This window comes from Drosophila kikkawai, chromosome X (genome assembly GCF_030179895.1).
Source record: "Drosophila kikkawai strain 14028-0561.14 chromosome X, DkikHiC1v2, whole genome shotgun sequence".
Taxonomy (NCBI): domain Eukaryota; kingdom Metazoa; phylum Arthropoda; class Insecta; order Diptera; family Drosophilidae; genus Drosophila; species Drosophila kikkawai.
Window position 1 is genome coordinate 29,317,291 of NC_091733.1, and position 12,552 is coordinate 29,329,842.

General features: G+C 32.1%; 1 protein-coding gene across 1 annotated transcript in view; it reads left to right on the forward strand.

Moving 5' to 3' along the window:
- Nucleotides 1–12,552, forward strand: part of LOC138929245 (uncharacterized) — a 110,191-nt gene that overhangs the window by 32,588 nt on the left and 65,051 nt on the right. Inside the window, exons 2-4 of the mRNA XM_070288581.1 lie at nucleotides 7,172–7,528; nucleotides 8,972–9,137; nucleotides 9,211–9,384. The gene's annotated coding sequence lies outside the window, so the exon portion shown is untranslated. The remainder of the gene's footprint in view (nucleotides 1–7,171; nucleotides 7,529–8,971; nucleotides 9,138–9,210; nucleotides 9,385–12,552) is intronic.

A 12,552-nucleotide genomic window follows, 5' to 3' on the forward strand; every position in this document is an offset into this window, starting at 1 on the left:
AGCTCAGGATGCAGTCGAGCGATGACGCGTCGGTGGAGGCAAAGCGGTGGAAAATCGAGGAAAAGCAACGACAACTACGGTGGTGGCGGTGGAATGCTGAATGCTGAATGTGTTTGCAAATATTTACTCAATGTATTCATGTGCAAACAATTACGCGTTCATTTGTGCGACTTTCGAGTGGCGAACAACAATGACGTTGTAGATGAAGATGACTCGGCGTGTGACAATGGCTGCCGAAATGAGAGTCCTTTTCGGATGGTTCTACCTCCTTCTGGCTTATTCACCCCTTTGTCACCTCCACCTTTGTTTCGTTTTGCCTACTCACATATGCATAATATCCTTGACCTGTTTGCCCTGCTTGCGCTTTTGTGCGTGTGCTCTCCCCCCCCCCCCCTCGCCGCTGAAGGACTCTCGCTCGTTCGCTCACTCACTTCGGCAGGACGAGGACTTGGAACTCCTCTTGGCCATTTGATATGCAAAAATAATCCCGCCAGCTAATGGCCGAACTAAAAAAAATAGAAACACACACATGCATTTGTCATTCTCTTTGGAGAAACGAAGAAACTGGTTAACAAGCTGCAGTTGGTTTTTTAGTTATTTGTTTTTTAACAAATTAAAAAAAAATTACAAAATTTAAAAGTATATATTAAATATCGAAATAGGGAAATTCAGGAATTAAGTATAAACTTTTTGGAGTTGAAAAAATTAGAAAAAAGATTTAATTTGAAAATAATATATTTAAAATTATAAAAAATAAATATAACATATAAATGGTAAAAAAATATATATAGAAAATAATATAAAATATAAATGGTAAAAAAAAACATATACAAACATTTTAAAAAAATATTTAAAATATTCAATTAGAAAATAATATATTTAAAATTATAGTAAAATAAATATAAAATATAAATGGTTAAAAAATATATACAAATATATAGAAATTAATTTTAAATCCATAGAAAATGTAGTTTTAAAGTCCTTAATTAAGGATATTATGAAGCTTTAGGGCCCTTTCTAGGATTTATAAATATTAGATTTATCTTTTAAATTAAGAAAACTCTCATTGGAACGTCTTAAAATTCTAGAATTCATAAAGGACTTGGTTCTAACATTTTTTTAGTTAAATTGTATTGCTTAATTAACCTGGACTGGTAAATATTTATCCCTTTAATATTATTTTATCATTTTATAAAATATATTCTAAGTTTACCTAATGAAAATCTTGATTACTTACCTTTTCGCCAGAGTTACACCTTGCTCTTTACCAGTCTGACCCCTTATTAAATAATATTGTTAAAAAATAATACAAACTTAATATTAACATAACCTTGATTCCATTTTGGATCTGCTCAAGTGACTTCCCATAGTCTTAGAGATTCCTTATCCAAATCGGACTCATCTCCGCTCGTTTCATTTGTCTCGATTTGTGTGTGTGTGAATTTAACGCTCTGTTGTTGTGCGTTTGACCGAAACAATGAAACGGAGAGTCCCTGCCATTTTTCCTGCCATTTTTGCCTCGCCCCCACTCCACTCCTCCCAAAGTTTTCCATCTGTCTTGGCCCTCCTCCAGAAGTTTTCCCTCTTCCCTTTTCCCCGTTCACTTGCATATCGAGTTGCTGCTGCTGCTGCTTTTCCCAGCTCCCATTTCCTTTAATCGTCTGTCCAAGTGTCAGTCCGTTTTGTTTGATTGATTTTTACACCCTTGGCCGATGGCCTCAAACGTGGGAAAATTCAATTTGGGAAATGGAGAGAAAACACCAAGCATTTTTCCCCAAATGGTAAGCTAAGGTTTGGTCTTGAAGGGAATTATAATAGTATTTATATATATTTTGTATAGTTTCCGGTTAGTTTTTTCTTTATTTTTTAATAAATTTAAATAATTAAAATGAATTAATTAAGAAAGCTTAAAGTTTTCTTTATTTTTTTTAAGAAACCTTCTCAAGTATGTTGGAAAATTCCTTAGAAATTTTGCAACCAGATGACGTCTGTCTTTCTGTGGCTCGGCTGTGCGTCAGAAACAGTTCGTTAAGTTTACTTGATTTGCCTAGTAATAAATTTTGCCCTTAGAATCAGCAAACCACGCCCCCCTCCGCCTACCGCCCACCGCCAACAAAGTCGTTGTTATGTCATCGACACGCTGAGGTGAAAGACAAACAACTTTATGCCAAGTTTGTTAACAAAGTGAGCCGGCGACCTCAACGAGGGGATTGCAGAAGACAGGGGGGAGGCTTGTGGCAGGTGCCCAAGATGGGTACAGTGGGTAATGGAAATAGTTGGGAAATTAATAAAAATAAATTAAATTAATAACAAAAAGTATTTGTTGAATTTTATGAGCTCAAAATTTAGTTTTTATTCAATTTATTTAGTTCATTATTTTTGTAGAATTTTTTTAAGGTAGTAAAGAGTGTAATTAAAGACAGTAATGAAAATAGTTTAAAAATTAATAAAATCAAACTAAAAAAAAATGTAGATATTTATCTACTACATTTTTTGAGCTTAAAATGTAGCCTATATAATTTATTTATTTTTTAAAGATTTTTTAAGGGTAAATTTAAGACAGTTGCAGAGAATAATCCAAATAGCTTAAAAAACAATCCAAAAAAATTAATAAAATTAATAATTTAAGAGCTTAAAATGTAACTCGTATATTTTTTATATATTTACTTATTTTAAATTTATTTTTTGGGCTTAAAGACAGTTTTTCAAATTTGTATTATTTTTAATTTACAGAAACTTCTTTTCTATAGATTTATTTTTCACTTAGATAATATATTTAATTCTTGAAATAAATTTTTAATAATATTTTCTTTCAAATAAATTCCTTCAAAATTACTTTAAAGCATTAAGTTTGTTTGTACCCTCCTCTGTTTGCAGAGTTTACTGTAGTCTTTTCAAAGTTTTTAGTTTTAATATTAAATTAAAGTTACCTTTCTTTTATATATGAAGTTTTCCCTTAAAAACAATAAAGTTTAGCTTTAAAATAAATTCTATAAAATGTAATTGAAGGCCTGGCTCAATTTTGTAACCTCCTCTGTATGTAGTATTCACTGTACTTGGCTACAAAGAGGTACTACTTTTAGAGTTACTCTTCTTCTATAGATTTATTTTACTTTTAAATCACTTTTAATACAATTTTCTTAAAAAAAAATACCTTATAAATTACTTAAAATCTTGAAATCCTCTTTAAGGAGAGTTCACTGTACTTGACTGCAGAAATATGCTCTCAGTGTCTTGGTTTGGCGCCCCCCTTTCCGTCTGCGTCTCTTTCACTTGACGAGACAATTGACTGGAAAATGTTGTTAATGAACTTTGTGCGACATTTTGATTAGCTGTCAGGTGGGGCGAGGTGGTCACCTCCCACCTCCCCCCCCCCCCCCCTCTCCTTGATTTTCCACCTGTTTTTGGCCATTGCTCTTCTGTCTTGTTTGTGTCGTGTTGCAAACAAAGGTCAACAAGAGCCACAGATGCCAAATGATGGATGTCAAAGTTGCTTTTGGTAACACTTGACATAGATTTCCCCAGGACCCCCTCCCTTAGAACCTCCTCCTCTCCCCTAGATACGGAAAGGAGCAAGGAGCAAGGAAGAAATGTAGAACTGGAGCACAGAAGAGAAGCGGAGACAGCCTGAGATTCCAATTCCGGGGGCTTGACAATGCCATTTTGTCACCCCTGTGATAGAACACAGCGAAAATAACAGTAACTGCGAACAGAAAACTAAAAAAAAAAGACTAAAAAACTAAAAAAAAGTTACTTTCTGCGGAAAAGTTGTAAACTTAATTTATAGTTTTTAAGCAGCCACCTCCGTCACCCCCCTCAAGTTTTCCAGTTAGAAAAATTCCCCTGTGCTAGGTGGGTGGTTGGTTGGGGGTGGGGGTTTGGAAAATGTTCACATTTCATTCTCGCCTCGTCGCCAGGAATTTCCAAATGAAATATTTGACTTTTAGTCTAAAAAGTCAGCAGAAAAGTTGGGCAAACAGACTGTGCGACCAAAGTGCCCCAGCATTTAAATGTGCATTAAGTTCAAACGGGGAGAAGCTCGCTTTAAATGTTTTGGAGCATCTCCATTTAATGAGGGCTCCGGCTTACGGCTCCCCTTCGAGTGGAAATGGAAGTGGAATTGGATAGAGGATAGATGATATGTGGCCAGGGCTAAGGATGTGAATGTGAATGTGGAGCGGCTGCAAGTGGATGTGGTCCATCAACAAATGGGATGCGAGTCCTGCAATTATGCCAGCCATCGATGCCAGAGCTCCTGACAGCCAGTCAACATTTTTGGGTGCACTGTAAGGAATTTCTTTTGAGTGTTTTTTCCCAGTTTTTAATTGTTAAAAATAAATTAAAGACAGATTTAAGCTTTATTTGAAGGAAAATAATAATTATAAATATAAGAAAGCAATTTTTCTTTACTTGTATAGTTTTCATAATATAATTTTTGTTTTCTGTGTACTCAAGGAAATCATGTCCGAGGCAAATCATTTTCCTTGCTGCTGCCAAGAGTACAATACACACACACATACACTCGTGCATAGCTAGTGTGTGGCCCGCAGGCACAACCTTCAAGCTATCTCCCTCTCTCCCATTTAGTTGGCATAACCTTTTAGGGGAGGACGGGGGCGGGGGGCAGCTCTCTGCCCTCTGTATTTGGTCCCTCGGGGGCCCAGGACAATGGGTGTCTTCAGCTTGGCCAGTGGTTGTCCAGAAATAGTGAGCCTGTTTTCCCAAACATCCGCCCATTCCCACATTTGACTGCAGCGAAAAGGTAGAGCTGAAACGATGAGATATTTGTGGGTTTAAGACTAGGGGATACCCTGTAAAGGGAAGTAAAACAGGATAATTAATAATCTCTTAAAAAAAAAATATATAAATATTTCTATATTTATAGGAATAATCGCTTTAAAATTAAGAAAATATTTCTGCTTTGCTTGGCGCAAAAAATCCCACAAGTGTGCACTTATAATTCCCAACTGGTTTTAACATTTTCGGAATGAAGTCACGGCCGCCGGCCTTAGGTTTACACAGTGGTGTGTAAATGTGCGTGTACTTAGGCTTGTGTTATTATTTATTTATTATTATTTTATAAAAAATTATATTTAAAAATATAAAAAATTTTAAGTAACTATTAAAAAGTGATTTAAAATATTAAAAAATAAAATTTAATGGTGTTATATTAAAAAATCATATTAAAAAATATTAAATATTTTAATTAAATATTTAGAAATTATTAAAATTAAATATTAAAAATATAAAAAATAAATATTTAAACATTTTAAATATTTATATTAAAAATTAAAAAAATTTTGAATTAAATATTGAAAATATTTATATTAAAAATTAAAAAAATGGTTATTTTCATAAATCATATATAAACATATAAAATATAAAATGTTTATATTAAAAACTTTCAAAAATTTCAAATTAAATATTCAAAATATTAAAAAATAAAATAAAAAAGTGGCATTAAATCAAATTGAAACCAAAACCGTAAGCCCCACGGCAACCCAAGGCTATAATGGGTAAAAAACAGACACAGAATTGAAACAAAAACTTTTGACAGGCGGCATGGCCAGGCACGACTTGCCTTGATGGCTCCCACTCACTTGGCCAACATACACGTTTCGGCCTTCGTGTTAACACGTTCCGGTTGTGTTTTTTTCTTTTTTTTTCGAAAGGATTTAGCCAGAGTCCAGAGTTGTACCTAGCCGCTGCGTAATTATACAGTTTTTAGAACGCAATTGAATGGTTATATCCATTGAATTTTCCAATTCAATTGGCCCCCAGCGGTTGCCAGATATTCTTACCGGGGGGCTGGAGGGATGGTATGACGCCTAAATGACTTGAGTGTTTGTCCATTGGCCGGTGAATGTCTTCCCAGGCGCACATTCAAGTCCAATTTAGCCTTTATGTGTGTCCTCATCGTTGTGTCGTTGGCTTTTTGCCCCACCCAAGGGATGTATCTCGATGTATCTCGATTTTTGGACGCACGCACACGTATCGTAAGCTAAACTCTAGGACTCGCAGAGTCCTGGAACTCTCACACAAAAATTGACGGACATTGGACAGCCAAAGGATTTGCTAAATAGAGGGAATGAGAATTTCAAATCCTTGCGCCGACTTTACTGATTTTTCTGTTGCTTTCCTTTTGTATTTTTCTTTATTTTCTTTTTTCTCTTTTTGCATTTTCCTGCTGCTTCCCTCAATGAAAATGCCAACATGTGAGGCCAGAAAAAAAAAAAGAAAAGATGAGCAGATGGGAAATGGAAAATGGCTGGTTGGGTGTTATGCTCAGAGATACAAATGCATCGTAAACATGTCGTCGCGTTATATTGGGATCTCAAGTAGCCCACAGCCCCCGGCAGTTGCCATTGTCTACTCCCGGCAATGTCCTCGTCCTCCTTCCTTTTTTCTCCATTTTATTTGCTCCGTTTTCCGTATCCCCGTATCTTTGGTTTGGTTTTCTCTACCTCTTTGGCTACTTAAGAGTAGGAAAATGTCCAGAGATTTTCCACGACTTTATACTATTTTTACCTGGCTTTTAGAGTTCTTTTTTTATTTTTATATATATTTTTGGGTTGCCAGGAAAATATTTTAAGTGGATTTTTAGGATTTTCTGATTTAATTTATGATTTAAGATTTAATTTAAAAGTTTTTGTTATGAAAAAAGAGCAGGTTAGTTTCTTCTGCTTTTTAACTAAAAGAATATATTTTTAAATATTTTTTAACACCTGAATCTTAATTTTATTTGTAAAAGCAAAGCCTTAAAAATACAGAAATTATTGGATTTTGTAATTAAAATTAAATTAAAATTAAATTAAATACCTTTACTATTTATTTATATATTTTTTCGTATAATTTCCCCAACAGCAAAGTCTTAAAAATACAGAAATTAAAGGATTTTGTATTTAAACTCCTTTTCTTTTATTTTTATTTAGCATTTTTAAGATTTAAGATTTTTTGTTATGAAAAAAGATCTGATTAGTTTCTAATTATTATTATTATTTTTTAAATATTTTTTAAAACCTGAATCTATATTTTATTTATCAAAAGCAAAGCCTTAAAAATACAAAAATAAACATATTTCCCAATTAAAAACCTTATTATTTATTTAAATATTTCCGTAAACCTTAACTATTTCTTTACTAATTTCCCGATAATCTTTCACACTTTTTAGATGACATGGAAAATCACTTAAAAGGTCTCCTGCCTTTGATCGTGTAACTGATTTGATATGAATCCTGGTGTCCTTGCCACTGACTGCCAGGACATAAAAACATAAAGGACAACAATTTATGGCACATTTGCAGCTTCAGCTGTTTGGCCGCGCCAAAGGAAAAGCGATGTCTGTTGGGGCCATAAAAACAACGGCTATGCCCCAGAAAAAAACAACAAAAAAAACAAGAAAATCGAGAAAAACCAGAAGGAAAAACCCTGGGAAAAAGGGGCAATAAAGTTGGCAAAGCGAAATCAATAATGCGAGCCCCGGTCATAAACCGCGCGAGAGGCCAAAATTTTGTGCCAAGGTGCCAAAGTGAGTCCGAAAAACTTATTAAATATTATTATTAATATTATTATAATTTGCATAATATTAAAAAATATTGAAAAATACAAAAAGCCAAGCCAAAGCAAGCCTTGTTAGGGGTTTCGAAAAATGCCAAAATAAATTCAAAGCTAAATTTGCAAGCTAATTAAAATCATAACCAAAAAGAGATAGATAGATTTTTGATATAGAAAAATATAGAGAGAAAATATAGAATTATAGAAAAATATATGTAGAAAAACCCATAGATTCAACCAAGTTTTAAACAATTTAAACCTTGGCTTTATCGATTTGTGAGAGACCAAAACAATGTGCAATCGAGAAATGTTTGAGTGGTGACCGTTAGCCCCGGTATTTGAATGTTTTGGCCATCATTAGCATTTCATCTTATTTCCCTCAGGTGCGCGGCCGTGCGTTCTGCATTTTCCACCAAACCGAAAATGGCAACAACGACAATGTGCCAGTGCCAGACATTTTCCGCATTCGCATTTGGTGCGGGAAAACGGCCGGGGCATTTTCCAACTGCATTCCAACTGTCCGTCCGTGCGTGTCTGACTGGAAAAAAAAAGAATAAGCGGACCTTACGTGCCCATGATGATGTACTGGAAAAAATTAATTCATTTGGAAACTATAAATTATTAGAAAAAATTAATTACTTTTGTGTGGAAACTAAAAAATTTATTAATTTTATTAAATATAAATTAAATAAATTAAATGTTTAATTTAATTTTTTAAGCATTTTAGAGAGTTTATTTTTTTATTTATCAAAAATTAGCAAAAATATATTTTTAAAAAATTTTAAATGCAGAAATTTTATTGAAATAGTTTACTGAATAATAATTTGAGTACTTAGAAAAGCTTTATAACCATTTTTAATGGTTTATTTTGTGCTAAAAATCTATTAAAAATTTGCCAAAAATTTAATTTTTAAAAATTTGAAATGCAGATTTATTACATAATTAAAATTAAAGCCTTTTCGTTGGAGCTATGATATTTTTAAAAATTATTATTTAAATTAATGGATAATTATTTAAATTTTTTAAACCCCTTTAAATAATATTTTTTAAACATTTTTAATGTTTTTTAATTATTTATTAATATTTTTTAATATTTTTAAATAGTTTTAAATATTTTTTTATATTTTTTAATATGTTTAAATATTGTTAAAAACTTTTAAATACTTTTAAATACTTTTAAATACTTTTAAATACTTTTAAATATTTTTAAATACTTTTTAATATTTTTAAATCCTTTTAAATATTTTTAAATAACTTTAAATATTTTTAAATAACTTTAAATATTTTTGGAATATTTTTTAATATTTTTGAATATTTTTGAATATTTTGGAATATTTTTTAATTTTAATTAATATCTTATTTTATCTTAATTTATAACTTGGCTTTATTTCATGTGCAATTATTGCTTTTCTTTCAGCGTGTGTCCATCCCAAAGGCCATGACTATAACTATGGGTATGACGATGAGAGCAGCGATGCTCTCTCCCTTTCTGGCAGTGCCTCCCCCTCCACCTCCCCCCACTCTCTGTCTCTTTCCTACTCCCCCATGCTGTTGATGGCGTATTAATGACCGGAATGTGGAATGTAACAGAAAATTTCTACCCACTCTCTCTCTCTCTCTGGCTTTCTCTATAGTTTTTTCTGTATATTTCTGTAGGTGAAAGGAGCAGGGAACAGAAGCTGGAGATGATGATGGCAATGGAGGGTTGGATGCACTGCAGCATCCATGGTCATGCTGCCGGAATGCATAATTGAAATACGAATCGAGCGAATGCCCCGACAAGCAGATAAGAAAATGACAGCGTCTCCCTAACCTCCGGTTCAAATGCAGGCAAGTGAAAAAAACTAAGGAATATATATATACATATATACTTTTATATAGGGTAGATTCCCCCAAGACCTTTCAGCATTAGCCAAAGTGATTATCGGTAGTCGTAAAGTAGCAAAAAAGTTTTTCGAATTAACAAGAAAGTTTCTACTGCAGCAGCCAAAGCATAAAACCAGGTTTATTTATAAACATAATTGTTGGGTCATTACCATAAGTGCTGCTAATCTTTAACTAAATAAATAATATAGGAAAATTGCAGGGAAAGTGTAAGGGAAAGTGTTGGGGAAAGTGTTAGGGAAAATGTTTAAGAAATTATTTTACAAATTGTTAAAGAAATTGTTTTAGAAATTGTTAGAGAAATTTGGTTTTAGGATAGAAGTAAGTCAAGTTAATTGTTTATTTAAATTCATTTTCTTATTTAAATAAATAATATGGGGAAAATTGTAGGGAAAATGTTTGTGTGTTTTTGTTTAAAAAATTGTTAAGGAAATTGATGGAGAAAGTGGGTCTTAAAAGACAGGGTAAGTCAAGTTAATTGTTTATTTATATTTAGACATTTTTTTAAACTAAATAAATAATACAGGAAACAAGGGAAAGTTAGGGAAAGTGTTAAGGAAATGGTTATAGAAATTGTTAAAGAATTTGTTTCAAAAATTGTTTGAGAAATTGTTCAAGAAATTGTTTCAGAAATTGTTTCAGAAATTGTTAGGGAAATTAAAAATTATTAAAACATTTCTTTGATTAACATTTATCCACTAAAATATTGTCAATCTCTGCATTTACTTTATACAATAATAATCTTTAGTATATTTATTTATTTATATAATTTTTTTAGCTTACAATTTATATTTTATTGTCTTAATATTTACATTTCTAAACCCAATTGCTGCTGCCATTTGTTCAGCTCATAAATCTGCAAAACTTTTGTGATATTTCCCCTAAAACGAACCTTAACTAGGACCAGGACCTTGCCTTACTTTACCCATGATTAGTTTATATCAATAATGCTCACTTGGCTGCCATTTTGTTGGTCTGTCAGTCGTCATTCAGTCAGTTTCTCAGTTCTTTAGTTCTTCAGACTTTCAGCTCATCGAGAGACTAAGCATATTACTCATACGCCGCGTGTGCGGCAATGGCGATCTCAGCCGCAACAGCTGCCATTCAAGGCATGTATGCATATGTATGTGTGTGTGTGAGGGTGTGTATGAGTGTTTGCTCACTGATGTATATGTTTATATAATTCCCACTTACCGCCACTGCTACACAAGTTTATTGTTGTTCCTTCAGCTTGTTTCTGGCTCTTGCTACTACACAGCCCTTACGCCTTGGAGTGCCTCTGCTTTCCCATTTCCCAATGCCATTTCCCAATGCCCCCCTTAAGCCACCTTGTTGCCTGTATTTCTTGGCAATGTTTGGCTTTCATGGGACACACACAGGGAACAAAATATTATTATTTTTATTTATTTTAAACTAAATTTCTAGATAAATAAATATTGTGGGGAAAAATGGTAATATTTTTGTAGAAAGTTTTTGGTACTAGGTTCCCTAATTTCTTTTTTCAGTGCATTTTTGGCTTGGTGCCCCCACCAAAAGCGGGGCAAACAAAACCCGAAACGCTGGCAAAATGAAAATTATGCTCTCTTTGGCATTAAGTTTATGAATAACGAGCATATGTAAGTCGGACTCTCTGCTGTGTGTGTGTGTGTGTGTGTGTGTGTGCCCTTCAGTGAGGCTTAGTGGAATTTATTTTGTGCCATAACTACACCTACACCTACACACACACACTCCCCTTACGTCGTTTTACTGTCTGCCGATCAAAAGGTGTTAAATTCTGTTGTTACTAAGCGCACAAAGAACCACAAAGACATGCACCTGGAATGGTTAAATGGAGTGGCGATGTTTGCATAAATAAATGGGCATATTAAAGAGTGAAAAGTGATTGTTTTGGCACAAACAGATACCCTGTAGAGTTTTGAATTAATTTTTAAAAAATTTTTACATGTCAAATAAGTTAAACTTTGGCCTAAGCTTTATTTTTTTAATTTTAAATTAAGCTAAAAAATACGTTTTATTAGAGTTTTATATGTGGTTTTATTTATTATTTGAATTAAAACTTAATTGACAAATTTTTCAAAATTATATTCAACTTAAAAAAATTATTAATTTTATTTTTAAAATTATAATAAATAAATAAAATTAATAAATAATTTTTTAAAGTCAATAAATAACCCTAAAAAATTATTTATTTAATTTTTAAAATAATAATAAATATATCAAAAATAATAAATATTTTTTTATCCATATATAACTTAAAAAAATGATTTATTTAAATTTTCAAATAAAAATAAATAAATAAAAATAATGAATAATTTCTTTAAGTCAATAAATAACTTTAAAATTTATTTATTTAATTTTTCAACTAATAGTAAATAAACAAAAAAATAATACATCATTTTTTAAAGTCCATACATAACTTAAAAAATTATTTATTTAATTTTTAACTAAAAGAAATAAATAAAATCACAAATAAACATCTAATAAAATGAATTTTTATTTATATGGACTTTAAAAAATTATTTTTTAAATTTTTAATTAAAAAAATAAATAAAACTAAATTAAATTAGAATTTTTTTTGCTTATTTTTTCTTTGAAAATTTTTATATAAATTTCCTTTGGCTAAAAGTAACCGTCTGCTGCCTGCTAGTATTTTTATTTTGGGATCAACAACTATTCTCTTAGCTTTTTCAATTTACTTTACCTTAAGAGTACACTTACCTAATATTTTGATTTACTTTATTTACTATTTTTATTTATTTTCATTTATTTATTTCACCTAATTTATCCCTTCCTTTGGTTTTCCCTTTAATTTTGAAGCTGCAGCTGTCGTCTTGCAATTGTTTGACTCAATATTTCAGCTGCTTGGCAGCTTTATTTTAAATAAATAAAGTCAGCTTTGGTAGGGGTGTTTAGGGTGTTTTGGGTGTACAAGGGTGTGCGGGTGTGCGGATGTGCGGATGTGCGGCTGTGTGTGTTTTGTGCCTCAAGTTACAAATAAAACGCAACCGAAATGAGCTTAAGAGCTTATGGAACGCTAAACAAACAGTGCAGCATACAAAGCCGCGATGCCACACACACACACACACACACACATCTTAACACACTCCAATACAG